Below are 16,045 nucleotides of genomic sequence, written 5' to 3'. Positions count from 1 at the left end.
GTTGGGTCTGTTAGATACAGCAATGAAACATTGACAAGTGTGCATTATTACCTTACCTGACAGATCTCAAAAACAAGCAAATCCGAGACTTTTCCTAAAGCATACTCATTTATACAAACTAAAATCCCTACTTTAAAATTGATTTAGAAGTCTCATTTCTCCACCTACTGTTTTTGAGGAGTAGATTGCAAAAACATCAATTTAACTTGTGCTAAGTGGTAGTGGTTTGTTTTTTTAAACCAAAGATAGCCCTGTCAAACTTGTTGATTTTCTGCTTCATCTATTCAAGTCAATTACTGTGTCAAGCTGCTGTGCCTGTCACTGTAGGAAACCAGTTCATGCCTATATCACTGTCATCATGAAAATGTTCCATTCTCCAGAACAGTGCACTTACCCTCTATCACTTCCTGCCTAAATCCAAGTTAAAATCCATGATTTCCATTGGGTTTTAGCGCAGTTTGATTCTACAAGGTCCTTTCTTTCCATGTCTCAGTAGCTGTTCCCAAATACATTAAATATAGATATGTTCTGCACTTGACAGCCACACACTTACAAAATCAGCTGCGTACTTTGGTGTGTTTGTTTTACTAGGGCAGCTCATAAAAGCAGTTCTCATTGCTAAGTTTGGTACATTGCAATTTTGAGTGCGTTAATACAACAGTGCATTGGGAAAATACTGAGCCTCTACAAAATAACTTTACCTTTATAAACAAACTAATGTAATTTTCTTCACTCAAACAAGCATAGACTTTTTAATATTTCCTCAAGACAAATATCTCAATGAAACTCTAAGTTCACTCTATTGTGTGCCGGAGTCATGGGCTTAGGACAGTTAATACACTTAGAAGATGCTACCTGTTTAGTGTTATTTACACTGGTATGTCCATCATCCCCTAATCTGGAAGGTGAACAAAGTATATTCAGAATGTGACTGAATTTGCGTCAATAACTGGGAACGGTATAGCTTTAATTAATCAGTAACTAAACACATAATGGGACTTAGTCTTGAGTGGGAATTTTCTTCATACCCCTCTTATGGCCTGGGAAACTTAATAAGAGGTTAACATGATAAAGGAGCCCCTGCTAAGGCAGACCTTATGGTAACGAAGAGAAAATGACAAGTGTACATGGGTAAATTATCAGCAACAGGTTAGTACAGGTTAGGTACTGAAATCAAACACTGAAGGCCGAAAACGTCGCCTCTGAAATATTCTTTCTATCCTGAAAGAGAAACTAGAGAAAAGACACAATTCCCTCAGAAAGCAATGAGTCGATTCAGGTTGTGACTTTATATTTAAGCACCACTCAAACACATGGACACAAAGCAAACGATTTCCCTTTGCCCGTCACTATTCCAGCTACACAGCTTCGAGAGTTCTGTTCTCATTACACAACCCTTTCTCTGTTCCCAGAAGATAAGACGGCCCTGCGACAAATGGGACAGGTGGTATTTTCTGATAACCAGCGGTCGATGCAGTGGGCGTGGTACTCATGGGAGCAAGGTAGCTTACGAATTTTGTTGCCTACCATATATTCCGTAATGCAAATAGTACATGTCTTCAGTGCGTCATTTTCACCAAAACTTCTCATTGCTAAGTTAGCAATCTGTTCTTTGGTGAGTCCTCTAGTTTGGTGGTTGTCATTAAAAGGGTAAAGTAGGGTTTCATACACCCCTGAGCTTCTTTGTGAACTTTCACGATTGGAACTGAAGCCGGGGTTGGAGCTGGAGCCAGCAGCAGAGCTGTTCCGACCAGAGCGCCCTCTTCCACTCCGTCGAAACTCACCAAAACCTGTCATTCTCTGCCTTGATGGGGTTTGAAAAGGAACAGGTGCAGTTTCCCTTGATCCAGTATCGAAGAGTGTAAGAGTGGAAAACCTGTTAGTATTCACATAGGTTCTCTCATCTGCAGGTTCAAAAAATGTTAAGGTGCGTATAAAACCTCCACCACGACCACTATCATGAAGGACCATGGTGTTTGGGGCCTGGGACCTTGGCCGACTTCTGCTAGCGACGCTATCTCTCTGGTGGTATTCTCCCTGCAGAACTCTTCTGACTTGAAGGTCTGTGGTTGGAGGTCTTTGACCAGATCCTGCCGCGTCACCATTGGTACCCATGTCTGAAGAACTTGACCCTTGAGCGGCAGAATTTCTTGACCCAGAAGCCGCCAAAAGATCTCTACCTAGCAACTCAGGTCCAGTTATCTGCTGTCTCAAAGTCCCATGGCGAGGGGTTCTAGAACTTCCCTCGATCTCATTTACCAAAGGGTGCACAAAAGTATGAGATGAGACGCTACGATGAGATCTTCGTGGAATTTCATTTGCTGTGTACAGAAGAGACCTACATCTTTCAGCTCTGGCTCTGGGTCTTCTCCCGTGTTCTGGTTTACGGCTTCTTGCCCTGCTCCGACCTCTGGTGGATGGCACTTCTGTTAATACTTCAGCAGAACTGCGTTCTGACCTAGGTGGTCTGGCAGATGATGTCTCAGATGCTGAATTTTCCATTGGCCTTTGGCTGCTGCTGTCCATGTTTTCTGCACTAAGACCTGTAGCAGACGGTTCACTTCCATTCTCTGGGGTTTGTCTTCCATTATTACGGTTCACATTTGTCTCTAAACTGAATCTGAGATCACCACTGTGTGGATTAGTGTGACCCACTGCGCTCCAAGACTGATTTCTTCTCTGACCACTTCTTGTTATATTGCCAGTCTGTCGGACAGAGTTAGGCCAATCTATTATGGAGTCACCATTGGACATTTCATCTGAAGAGTCTCCAGGTCTATTTTCATCTGAGCTCTGTGGCGGGGGCGGCCCCTCTTTGATTTGCTGTAGTCTTCTGAGCAACTCCTCCTCAGTATTTTGACCCGGGGTGCCTAGCAAATTGTTGTCTTTCATAAGTCGATAGTCTTCTCTGCTCAGATTATTTACAAATCGATAGAAAGCTTCTTCCCGATCCAGTCGATCCATCTGCCTTCTGCACTGTGCTGCAGATTGGTCATTTCCTTTATCGCTAGAATCTGAGTTTTCCATCTTGAAGAACAAGTGGAGGATTATCTGTCTGTTATGACATAGGACTGAAATCCAATAAACCGGACTTTCAGTTTTCTTCACTAGGCTTCGGTGGTCCGGCCAGGAGGGGACTGGCTTGGCTCTGTGGCCTCAGCTGCTGCTGTGGCCGCCTGAGCTCTGCCGCGTGGCTGCCTCCTGCTCTCTAGCCCGCCTCCGAATGCCTGGGAGAGACCCGCCTCTAGCCCAGGAGCTCCGCCCATTCTGACACGTAGCTCAAGCAGCCATTATCTTTCATTGTTACCTAGCAGTGACAGAAATCGACTCAAGGTAAATTTTATTAAAGTCACCCCAAATTACCTATTGAATGTAGTTCAGGTCCTCTTTCTCAGCTACTCCTCATGACTCAAGAAGTCCTACTTAGAAAGCAGATGATTCAGCCAAAGCTTACCAGGTGGGCCTGGGGAAGAGCAACTGGTAGTTCTACTCGAAGGACACACCCACTCTTCTTGCAAGGCTGGGGAATTTAGTGAGACGGTGACTGCTTCGTGATAGGCTGGCATCACACAGGAAGTTCATTGTGCCATTCCCCAATGACAGTGGCTAGGTGCCATCATGAGAAGGAACCAAGGGGTTGACCTTCTCTACTCTGGTGTCATGAGAACAAGGATTAAGTCATGGAGCCTGAAGACACCCGGCTACAGCCCTCGAGTGGGAGACAGCTGTAGGGACTATTACAGAGAATGGGAAAGCAGATATGGACTTGCTGATTCATTCAGGTTGGCATCTGATTAGGGTGGTAAGGAAAAGGGTGGTTTTAGCCCAGCCCTCCATGTAAAGAACTGTTAGTGTCACCCGAAGTCAGCAGGAAGTTTGACTTCTAGTGGGGCCTGCAGGCCATGCATTTCACTACCAGCAGGATGGAAAATGAAAACGCAGACCTGTTGGAGTGCTTCATTTCTACAACCCCCTTCCTCCCACAGTGCATTCACTGAGGGGTGTTATATGAAAACACAGAGGCTGAGCCTCCTGCTCAGATCTCAGTCCTCTGTTTGCTCCCCTTCCCCACTCTTCAAAGTGTTCAGGGGCCTCTCATCAACGTGGTAAGTAGGCAGAGCCCAGAACATAATCTCTGGAGAAGGTGGAACATGGGAGCACCTGCTTAGCCATAAGGCTTGGAAAAGCAAAGTGTGTGTGGTAGATGCTGTTGCTATACAAAGAAGAGATGCTCCCAAAGAAGATGGACATGTTGAAGGCCTGACCCTTGGCTAGTCCAGGATCAGCAGCGACATAAATGGGAGGCAAGGAAAGAGAACTCTATTTAAACACACCAATCTTTGCTGCTAGCCGACTCTAGTGTTGGGAGACCCAGAAAGAAATCACACACAAATGTGATTTAAAAATTTGTTAACTAGAGGAATTGGTATGATGTGCTGAGTTTTCCTATGCCAGACTTAGTCCATCACTTCTGATTTCAAGACCCTTCAGCTCCTCAGGATATAGACAGAATGCAGCCAGATTCTCTGAGAGGATATAAGACAAATGGCATCTAACCTAGTTCCCAGTAGAGTCCTTGTTCCCCCTTGGAACCTCATGAGCACAGACTTCACTGTCTATGTTTCTGTTGGCATTTTGTTCTTCCCATGTCCCACCTATTAAGCTTTAAGTACAGTGTTCAAGGACTTCTCTAGCCTGCAACTCGGAACTCTTCTACATTCCTTCGTGTGTAAGTCCAAAGGCCTATGGCCTGCAAGGTCACGTTTATAACATTAATGATTCCAACCCTGGTACCAAGGTTCTGGATTTATTTCTTTTCTAACTATCCTGACAAAGTGCCAGATCAACGTATCTTTGGAAGACAAGGGCATATTTTGAGTCAGGCTTTGGAGCAGATACAGCCCATCATATTGGGATAGCATGGTAGTGACAGTGGCTCCAGCTCTTGTGGCAGGCTGTTGAGACAGCTCTTTACACTGTGCCAGTGGTGGCAAGGCAGGAAGTGATGATGCTCTGCTCAGTTTGCTTTTTCCTTTTATTCTCTCCTCTGGGAGCCCAGCCCATTGACCAGTGCAGCACACATTTCTGGGGTGTATTCCCTGAGAGTTGTCTCTCTAGAAATGTCCTACTCGACAGGCCCAAATCCAGCTATGGTGACAATAAAAATCAACCACAGAAACATAATGAAGACCATGTACAATAACCTTGTCACCAGCATTATTCTAAATGGGAGGAAATGGAAAGCATTTCATTTCTAATAAGAAGGTAAAATGTCCACTTTCTTCACTCTTACTCAATGCAGTGCTGAAATCTTAGTCAAAGCAATAAGACAAGTGACAGAAGCTACTACAATACCTGTTTTGAGTACCAGCTGCATAAGACGATTCCAACTTGGTTAGCTGAAATGATGCACATCTTTTAAAACATTCTGGCCAGACCTAAAAAAAATACTCAGAGACTATTTACAATCTTACCAGACATTAATGGTGAAATTTAGCCATCATTTTACTTTCACAGGATCCCCCAGAAAGAATGTCGCCCCCATGACAGCTGGAAGTAATTCTAGAGGATGTTGTCCCCTCTCCCAGTAAGTTTGTCCTTGGGTTTAGGCACATCATTTATGGGTTGATTATACTTAGTATACAGTTGAGGGTTGGGGGAGGAATTTTATAAGCTCAGGAATCCTTAAAAAATAAAGAGGGATAATTGGATGATGGGATAATAAATAGACTGGTACTTGTGAGTTATTGTTTTTAGACAATTATATTGGTATTGATCCTTGTATATTGATACAAAGTTAAATTATATTGACTATTGTATGCATGCATGCTTCTACCTCTGTTTAAAACATTTTAATGTATCGATATATATATTGTATTGATATATGTATATTTGCCATATTGCAGTGTACATTTCTACCTCTGATTAAGATACTTATATATCGTTTATGTATTGATATATATACATATACATATATATATATATTTACCATATTGCAATGTATACTTGCACATTGTTTATATTTGGAGGTCATATTGTCCTCATTTGTTGCACAGTTGTTTATTGCCTTAATCTTTATGTTAGATAGGTATTGAGAATTATATAGATCAATAGTCATCTATGTTTGTCATTTATAATTAGACTAATCAGGTACTTTAGATACATAGAGGTTATATTTAGTATTGATAGATAATCTTCAACCTCTTCAAAGAGCTGTAGAAAACGGACTTTAATCTAACTCAGAGTTCCATGGTAGTGAGACACAACCACTCCTGGCAACACCCATCTATTCCTGAGAGAATGTTGAGCACCAAAGACACTCCACCTGGAGCCTTTCTTCTTGGCAAAACTGACCTTTGGGTAAGAAATGCCCATACCTCAACCACTGACAGAGATACAGAGTATCCGTAAATGGATAAAACAGGACTGTCATATCCTGCCAAGACAGGGTAAGATAGTTTTGAAAAGTTTCTTGCCTTTGAAAATGGTATGTCAGTTATGTTAGGCCATAAGCAAAGTTGGTTGCTTCAATGATGCAAACATGACTTTGGGTGGTTGCCCAGGTAGCCAGTTGTCTCTGTGATTTGTTGCATGTTTTGGAAGTTGTTTGATCGCACTTCCTAATTACTCAGGTAACATTATTTCCCTTCTCAGATCTTCGATGGGGTTGAAGACTATATAAATATAGTTACTTTTCTCTCATGAGTTGGCCTAGTTATTTATTATATAAGCCTTAAGCTAGTTAGAATAGGATATTTGTATTTATTGAATATAATTTCATAGTAGGTTTAGAACTCTCTTACTTAAACAAAAGGGGGAGGTGCTGCGGGAGCTCCTTCAGCCAATAGCCACTGAGATACCAGCCCATTGGGGCGTGATCTCTCTTTCTTTCAAAAAGCAGCAGCTGTCCTACATTCTCTCTCTGGCTTCCGACTCTGATTCCTTCTCCTAGACTCCTTTCCTCATCGCACAGAGGGCTGTTGTCTGGGACAGTTATCTGCAAGTTTTTCCCCTTTAAATAAATAACCATTCTATTAATCATAATTCCAAACTGGTGTGGGATTGTTTGTGACTTACGCCTTCAGAAAATGGCTAATGTGCAGGCATGATTGAAATGAATACTACTAGAAGCAGGGAGGAGTGACATGGTTTACTTACACTGGATAAATTTATGATCCACACAGCTTAACCTGGATACATATCCTTTAATTATGAAATGTTTTTAAAATAAATTACAATTCCAACAGTTTCACCTTCATATGTTTTCTAAGTATTAAATTATTTTTTTCTGGTTTAGTAAGTATATAAGGTTCTTATGTTGTAGCAAAATACAGGTGAAATGATAGGTATGAAAATGTTATCTATAGTGAATATATTGCAAGAGGATGGAAGGCTTTTAGAGAATGTGTGTCTCTTGACTATTGTTCTTGATAATACTTCATCTTACTTACTAATGTTTTAGTTAGAAGATGTGGAAAGTCTACATCATGAAATCTTTACAAGGGTATACTTGTGGGTAATTGACACCTGTCATGACACTCTAACCTTCCTTTTATATGTTTTTGGAGGGCAGGTAGTTATTGAAACTGACACTTTGATCTGCTAAATGTATAAAGCTTCTGTATTTAAGGCTGCCTTCTGTCTCTTACAGGAAACCATCTGAATTTAACAGTAAGAAAAAGAATCTACACGCATTGCCCATTGAGGGGCTCAGCTTTTCTTCATTTCATACTCATTTGCCAAATTTGGATTGGGATATTATTGTAGTCAACAAAAAAGAACAGACAAATAAGACAAGGTTTGTGCCACTCAGAGGCTGAATATTTCTGTGCCTTTTCTTTTTCTCCAAGGTTTATTATTGCGAAGAAGGAAGTTGTTTACCATTTTGGACCACATTTTATTTCCCTTGGTCTTTATACATGTTCTGTTCAAGGCAAAGTAGACTTTATGATGTTCGGTCTCTTCTCAGCAGATTTCATGCGTTCCATGTTACCATCTTGGGGCTTTCTTTCACATCTGTTTGAAGTTTGCCTTCTGTCATTGTGCAAAATGCCTGACATAAAAGACTGTAGAGAGAAAGAGAAGTTTGTTTCCCAGCTTTAGATGTTTCACCACGCTTGTTTAATTAGAACTTCAGCAAGGCAGAACATGGTAAAGAGCTTGTGGCAGGGAGGATTGGTGCGGGAGAATTGTCTGTATTCTGTCAATCATGTTTTAAATAAATGCTGATTTATTTAAAAATAAATGGCGGGCCATGAGAACATGAGTATTCTGGGAAGCAGGAAGCTCCGTCCACAGTTTTGCCCAAATCACCGAAGAAGCAAGATGTGAGCTGCTCCACTGAGAAAGATACAGATCCATGTGGCTAACATTATAGGAATAATAGGTTAATATAAGCTACAAGAGCTAATAAGTAGCCTGAGCTAATGGACCAATCAGTTTTATAACTTATGGAGATCTCTGTGTGATATTTGTTGTGGCTTGCCAGCTCTGGGGAACTGTGCAGGACATAAACCCCAACAAGCAAGGCCCCTCATGTTACAGAGGATCCTTCAGTTCATGAAGCATGGAGCCAGAGAGAGAAGGAGCGTGAGTCCTTACACAGACTTCAGTAGTGGGACTATACTGATCTGCATCCTTAAACTTGCCTGCTCTAAATTTTTAACCACCTGCCCCGGAGCCTTTCTTGACCTAGTTAACCTATTCAAAATTTCAACCATCTGCCATAAGCCATCAGCTTGAGACTATCTTCTTTTGTATTAACTTAGGAAGATATTTAGGACAGACACATGCATAATTCTTCCTTCATTTTATACATTTTATACATGATTCTGTTTGAATACTCTGTTGTTTCTTTTCTATTAAAGTTGCCTCAATTGTTATAATATCTATAATATGGTATAGCAAATACATACATGGAGCCCTTTATATTTGACACCAAAATGTGATCACCATACAGAGAAATGCATGATTGTTCAAGATGTACTGTGAAAGAAACATATAAAACCAATTAATTTGTTGTAGGGAGTAGGTCCCCTTGTTTTGTCCCCTAGCTTACACCCAAAATAATCACACAGAAACTGTATTCATTTAAGCACTGCCTGGTCCATTAGTTCTAGCCTCTTATTAACTAACTCTCACATCTTGACTCAACCCATTTCTAATAATCTGTATGTCACCACACAATTGTGGCTTACCAGGAAAGATTCAGCATGTCTGACCCGGCAGATCCATGGCAGCTCTCTCTCTGGCTCTACTTTCTTCCTTGCAGAATTCAGTTCTGTCTCCCCACCTACCTAAATTCTGCCCTATTACCAGGCCCAAAGGTGTTTCTTTATTAACCAATGAAAACAACACAAATACAGAAGTACCTCTTACACCACTAATTACTACTGTATTTATGTTCTCAATGTATGGAAATGGGCAAGCACTGCATTGCAAGGACACATCAAAAGTGTATAAAATTTTATTTGTTCCTATCATATGCTGAAATGTGAACACCAATGCATTTTAATTAATGACTAAGTAAATGAAGCAAAGTTACACATTTATCTCATTTTGTAAAATACCTAACTGCATTTTAAAGATCTAGTAAGAAAACAACAAAAACAATAATGTGTCTATTTTGTCTCAATTTATAAATGATAATATACTGGATTTCAGATGAACTAAACAAAAATAGAGTTAAAAGATGCAGAATTTTGTTCATAGTTCTCTCATTTTGAGATGATATCCAACTTTATTTAAGGGATATTAAACATGAAAATTCATATAAAAAAGTAAAGTTTGTATGATTATATTTATATGATAAATGACTATCAAAATCATGATGATATCAGTAAAAACAATATGTACAATATAGTTTATTATTTATTTCTTATACTCACATATATGTGATTTTGTCAATTACATTGTAAAAAACATATAAAACATCTATGTTAAGAATTATTTATTCAAATTTGAAGGAAACAAAACAAAATAGAATTCAATTCAGTTTGAGCCAAGTATGGAAGCACATGAATTTAATCCCAGTAACTGGAACTCAGAGGCAGATATCTGTGAGTTCAAGGCCAGACTTGTATACATAATGCCAGCCATGGCAATATATTAAGACCTTGTCTCAAAACATTTGAATAGAAATGCAAGTACCTGATTAACTCCTAAAATCATGCTTCAATAAATTTTTAAATTTATTTATTAAGATATTAAGAACTATATTTTTTCATTTTACATAGCAATCCCAGTTCCCACTCACTCCCCTCCTCTTCCTTCTCTTTCCAACTACCCCCCAACCATGCTCCGTCCATATATCACAGAGGGTAAAATTTTCCAATGGAAGTCACCAAAGTCTAGCATATTGCTTTAAGGCAGGACAAAGACCCTTCACATTATATCTAGGCTAAGCAAGGTATCCTTCCAAAGAGAATGGGTTCCAAAGAGCCAGTACACAAGCAGTACGGATAAATACTGGTATCACTGCCACTGGTCCCACAGTCTGCCCCAGCCATACAACTGTCACCCACATTTAAAGGGCCTAGTTTGGTCCTATGCTGGTTCCCTTGCTGTCAGACTGTAGTCAGTGAGCTCCCATTAGCTCAGGTAAGCTGTTTCAGTGTGTATCATCATCATGATCTTGACCCCTTTGGTCACTCATTCGCTGCTATACTTTATCTTTTGTCCTAACCAAGGAAAACTATATCTATAACTATCTATTCTTCAACTTCATCAAAGATTCCAGTAGAATATAATATTACCTAAGTAAACAGGAAATACATTGTAAGCAGCTTCCCAAACTTCTGATTGACAAGACATCCTGCTGCCTGGACAGTCACCCAAAGATCTTTTGTAACATTGGACCATCCATCTTCAGTCTACAAGCCCATAGTATCTGAAAAACTTTTCCATAAATAAGGAAATTTCAAAGACAGTTCTGCCTATATTGGCAGTTTTTCAGTTGCTTTCTGACATCCTATAGAATGTCTTGCAGAGTCTTTCATGAAACAAAAACCCTTAAGGACTGTTTCACCTTCCTTGGGCAACTTCAGCAGTCATTTCTCTGTGGTCCCTGCATGTCCAGTGCATACAACATACCATTAAGCAGTCCAAGCAAGAACAGTTTCTTGCTCAAAAGGCTTAAAATCTTTCATAAGGAGGCTATCCACATATCTAGAAAACCTAGCATGGCAATCTTGACTATTATAGATGATTATCTATTAACTTATATTTCTTAATTATACACTACATTTTTAAATGAGCTACACAAACACAATACCTTGATCAAGAAGAGAAATATACACATAACTAAATTGATCTGAAATTTGTATCAATAGACCAAGATCTATACCAAGGCAAAGTATTCATCTCTATAGTATATCCCCTTTTAAGGGTAAACAAGCATTTATAAACAATATTTGGGTATTTGGGTATAGTACTCTCTAAACTGCTTCCTGCTTCTTGGTGTGAAGACATTTAAGGGGTTTACAGAGACCTTTCAGTGATTTTTGTCCCACTAAACCATATTAGTCCTTGAAGGAATCCACAGGATCTCATCCTCTGTGGAAACAAAAGCAGAACCTCTTTCCCAAAGTAAGATATTCTTAGACACAAATTTTGAAGTCAAGAGACCTTTAAGGTATATATGTTGCTTTCACTTAGCAGCCAGTACAACAAAATGTCTCTTTGTATTTTGCTCATTCATACTTAAAGAATTCAAAGTACACACAGTAATGTATGTATTCCTGACTCTCTGTGTGCTTTCCGTCTTTATGTGGCTTAATTCTCTTTACTCCTTTCATCTATGACTGTACTGTCTCTTTAAAGAATTTGTTTTATCTCTTCTAAGTTCAATTCCTTCTCTCTCTCAAACTTATGTACATTTATAAACACACTGTAACCCATTCAATGGTTTATTTCTGATTGAGTCTGCCTTTATTGCATATTTGGAATTATTTTTGGACGAGAAACACTTTTCTAAATGATAAGTGGGTGTGTCTAAGACCAAGTGAATGTTACTACCTGTTGACTCTGCCCAGTCCAACGTTGACTTTGGGAAGCTATGCACATTGTCCTGGCTTTGGGGTCACAACAGGTCTGTGTAACCATTAAGTAAATTGCAACAAGCTGCTCATAGATCCCATTTAAGTGCTCTGCCTCCTGTAAGAGTGAGAGTTCATGCTGTCATCACAAACCAGGAAGCCACCATTTCTAATGCTGAGTCAGTAAAATTTATCTTAAAGGAGTTGTGGTGCACCTGCTTGCACCCAGAAACCAGAGCCTTTCTGAATAAAGCTATTATTAAGAATCTGCATTTGGCTCCGTTTTTTTTTTTTTTTTTGTGAATCTAGAAGCCTTTTTCTTAAAGCTTTCTTAGACTTTATGTGGACTTCTTGCACATGCTGGAGTGCCATTTTGTACATAGAGGCTTCTTGCTCATTTTCCTGGATGCCCAGACCCAAAATAATCACACAAACTATATTAATTTTGATCCTGTACTAGAAGTTCCATCCAGAGAGGTGAGTGTGTGCTCGACCAGCCGGCCAGACACCCCGTAAAGGGAGCACAGGCACCCTCCAATCCTCTAAACTTTCTGATCATTCAGTGGGGACTTCTTCCCCAAGCTACTGCCTTTCTCGTCTTATCCCATCCCATCTTGCCCCCAGACACTCCTTCCCATCTGTGGGGGGTCATAGGATCCCCCAACTCAGCCTGCTTCGGGGCTGAGGGTCTGAGGACAAAGTGGTGGTGAGTGCAACTGCTTCAGGAGTTTCTTTGTTTCACTGAGACAGCACCCAGGAAGCCCTCCCTTTTATCTGCAAGGTCCATGGCCAGCAAGCAGCCCTCATCCTGTACCAGAAGATCCATCTGAAGAGTCTATCGTGGGCCCGACCAGCCAACCAGATGCACCAGAAAGGGAACGTAGGCACCCTCCAATCCCCTAAACTTTCTGGTCATTCAGCAAGGGCTTCTATCCCCAGCTACTGCCTTTCTCTTCTTAGCCCATCCCAGCTTGCCACCAGGTACCCTTTCCCATCTACAGGGTCATAGGATCCCCAAATCAACCTGCTTTGGGGCTAAGGGTCTGGGGACAAGGTGGTGAGTGCAACTGCTGCAGGAGTTTCTTTGTTTCACTGAGTCTGAACCCAGCAAGCCTTCCCTTTTGTCTGCAAGGTCCCTGGCCAGCAGGGGGCCCTCGTCCTGTACCAGAAGATGCATCTGGAGGGCCCTACTTCAGAGTGGAGAGGATCTGAGAGATAACTCCAGTGCTGAGGGGACCTAAGAGAGGGCAGACCAAGAAAAAACCCCAAGTACACAGGTAACCACAGCAAAGATAGGATCAAGTCATCAAGAGTCTCCTAACAGCATTTGAAGGAAGAGATGGGCAGGTGCCAATGCAAGAATTCCTCCAACAATCTGAAAAGCAACACGATAACAAGAGAATCCAGCAAACACACAACAGGAAGACTTGAACACCCTAATACAGAAGAAGTAGAAGAAAGTAACTTTATATGTAATATTATGAAAATGTTAGAGACCATTAAACAGGATGTGAAAAACTCCTTTAAAGAAATGGATGAAAAGACTAACAAAAAGTTAGAAGAAATAAATAAATCCCTCAAAGACACCCAAAAAAAACCAAGAAAAAGAAATCAAACTGGTAAGGGAAACAGTCCAAGACTTGAAAACTGAAATGGAGGCAATGAAGAAAACACAAACTGAGAGATGGTGGGATATGAAAAATATGGGTAAATGAACAAAAGCTACAAAGACAAGAATAACCAACAGAATACAAGAGATAGAAGAAAGACTCTCAGATGCTGAAGACACTATAGAGGAAATAAATGCACTGATCAAAGAAAGCAGCAAATCCAACAAATTCTCATCACAAAACATCCAGGGAATCTGGGACACCATAAAAAGATCAAATCTAAAAATAATAGGGGTAGAAGAAGGAGAAGAATTACAGATCAAAGGCCCAGAAAATAATTTCAACAAAATTATAGAAGAAAACTTTCCCAACCTAAAGAAAGATGTTCCTATTAAGGTACAAGAAGCATACAGAACACCGAATAGACTGGCTAAAAAAAAAATACCCTCACCATATGATAATCAAAACACAAAACATATAGAATAAAGAAAGAATATTGAGAGCTGCAAAGGAAAAAGGTCAAGTAACTTATGAAGGCAAACCTATCAAAATTACACCTGAGTTCTCCATGGAACCAAGAAAAGCCAGAAGGTCTTGGATAGATATGCTGCAAACACAAAGAGACCATGGATGCAATCCTAGACTACTATACCAAGCCAAGATTTCTTTCACCATTAATGGAGAAAACAAGATATTCCAGGATAAAAACAAATTTAAACAACACAGCCACAAACGCAGCCTTACAGAAAGTAATAGAAGAAAAATCACAACACAACGAACCCAAAAACCCCCACAGTAACTCAGACATCTATCAACCCTCCACCAGTACAACTCAAAGAAGGGAAACACACAAACTCTACCACAAAAAAAAAAAAACGGAGGTAACACTCAACAACTCAACAATCGCTGGTCATTAATATCACTTAATATCAATGGACTCAATTCACCTATAAAAAGGCACAGGTTAATAGAATGGATACCAAAACAGGATCCATCAGTCTGCTGTTTACAAGAAACACACTTCAACCAAAAAGACAGACATTTGCTATACTAATATCTAACATAATTGACCTCAAACTAGAATCAATCAAAAGAGATGGAGAAGGACACTTTATACTCATAACAGGAACAATTCATCAGGATGGAGTCTCATTCCTGAATATCTATGACCCTAATATAAAAGCACTCACACATGTAAAAGAAACATTTCTAGAAATCAAGGCATACATCAAACCTCACACGCTAATAGTAGGAGACTTCAACACATGAATATCTGAAAAATTTGCCTTCGGCCTTTGCGCCTCTTGAACACTTACCAGTGGCTTCTAAAGGCTCAGGGACTTTCAGCTCTCTCAGGAAACCCCTTCCCCATTGTTGCCTGTACATGGAATTCTAGAATTACCTAAATATGGCTCAGTGGCCCTATCATCAATGCCTTCTGTACAAGGGCTTCAGGGAAGTCTCTCTCACCCTCAGAAGGTAGCATGTATTAACATTGTACATGATGTCATCTCTAACTTCTTGGACAATATTCATAGCTATCCTGGGGCAGACTGGATATGCTTGCAGTTTCTCCATGTATGTCTGATGCCTGCTGGTGGCAAAACATTAACTCTGCTCACATTTCTTTTTGAGGTTTTGAAAACTATGACGAAGTATGCATGTTCTAAATCTGAAGCGAGACACAGTTCATTAAACTGTGGTTCAGTGTTTCTTTTAGCTGCACTTGTCCTTAACACTCTGGCCAGATAGCACATACATGCATGAACACACAGACACACACAGAGACACACACAGACACACACAGACACACACACACACACACACACACACACACACACACACACACACACAATGGAGGGGGTGTTAAAGCCCTGAGAGAAAATAGTGGCTGTATTAGATTGGTTGTCTAGATAAAAGCCCAGGATTCTCTCATTTTAACAAGTTGACAATGCACCAGAGCTTCTTATCTTAGAGGAGGCAACGCCAGATCAATTAGGAACCCAGCAAAGCTGAAAACACTTGAGCTGTGGACAGGCACTGGTGCTTCAGTGCTGACTTTGATCCAGAAAATATTTTCTAGTGTGAATTTCTGGCGAAAGTCCTTCAAAGATGTATTAATTAGGCAGCAAATTCTGTTCATGTTTTCTTTTAAAGCGGGGTCACTTCAAGTGACTCTAAATGCCTGCTCCAGCAAGATTTTATAAAGCGCAAGACAAATAAATTTTAACTGAAAGACAATCACAAACTTCCTTTGTATAACTAGGCAACATCTGGTCTGGGAAAATGGAAAGAATATTTCTGATCCTGGTGGCTTAAGTAATTCTTGGTATAAACCTTCTATTAAATATCTAATCAGAAAGAATCGTCAAACTTTTTGTGATTTTGTGTTTATATTGC

The 16,045-nt window shown here is 40.2% G+C and overlaps 1 pseudogene; it reads right to left on the bottom strand.

Moving 5' to 3' along the window:
- Window positions 1-1,274: 1,274 nt before the first annotated feature.
- LOC148117272 (E3 ubiquitin-protein ligase RLIM pseudogene) lies at window positions 1,275-3,187 on the bottom strand (annotated as a pseudogene).
- Window positions 3,188-16,045: the final 12,858 nt, after the last annotated feature.

The sequence above is a fragment of the Myodes glareolus genome, chromosome X (genome assembly GCF_982192425.1).
Source record: "Myodes glareolus chromosome X, mMyoGla1.1, whole genome shotgun sequence".
Classification (NCBI taxonomy): Eukaryota; Metazoa; Chordata; class Mammalia; order Rodentia; family Cricetidae; genus Myodes; species Myodes glareolus.
Note: the sequence above shows the minus strand (reverse complement) of the source record. Positions and strands in the feature narration are given on the sequence as shown.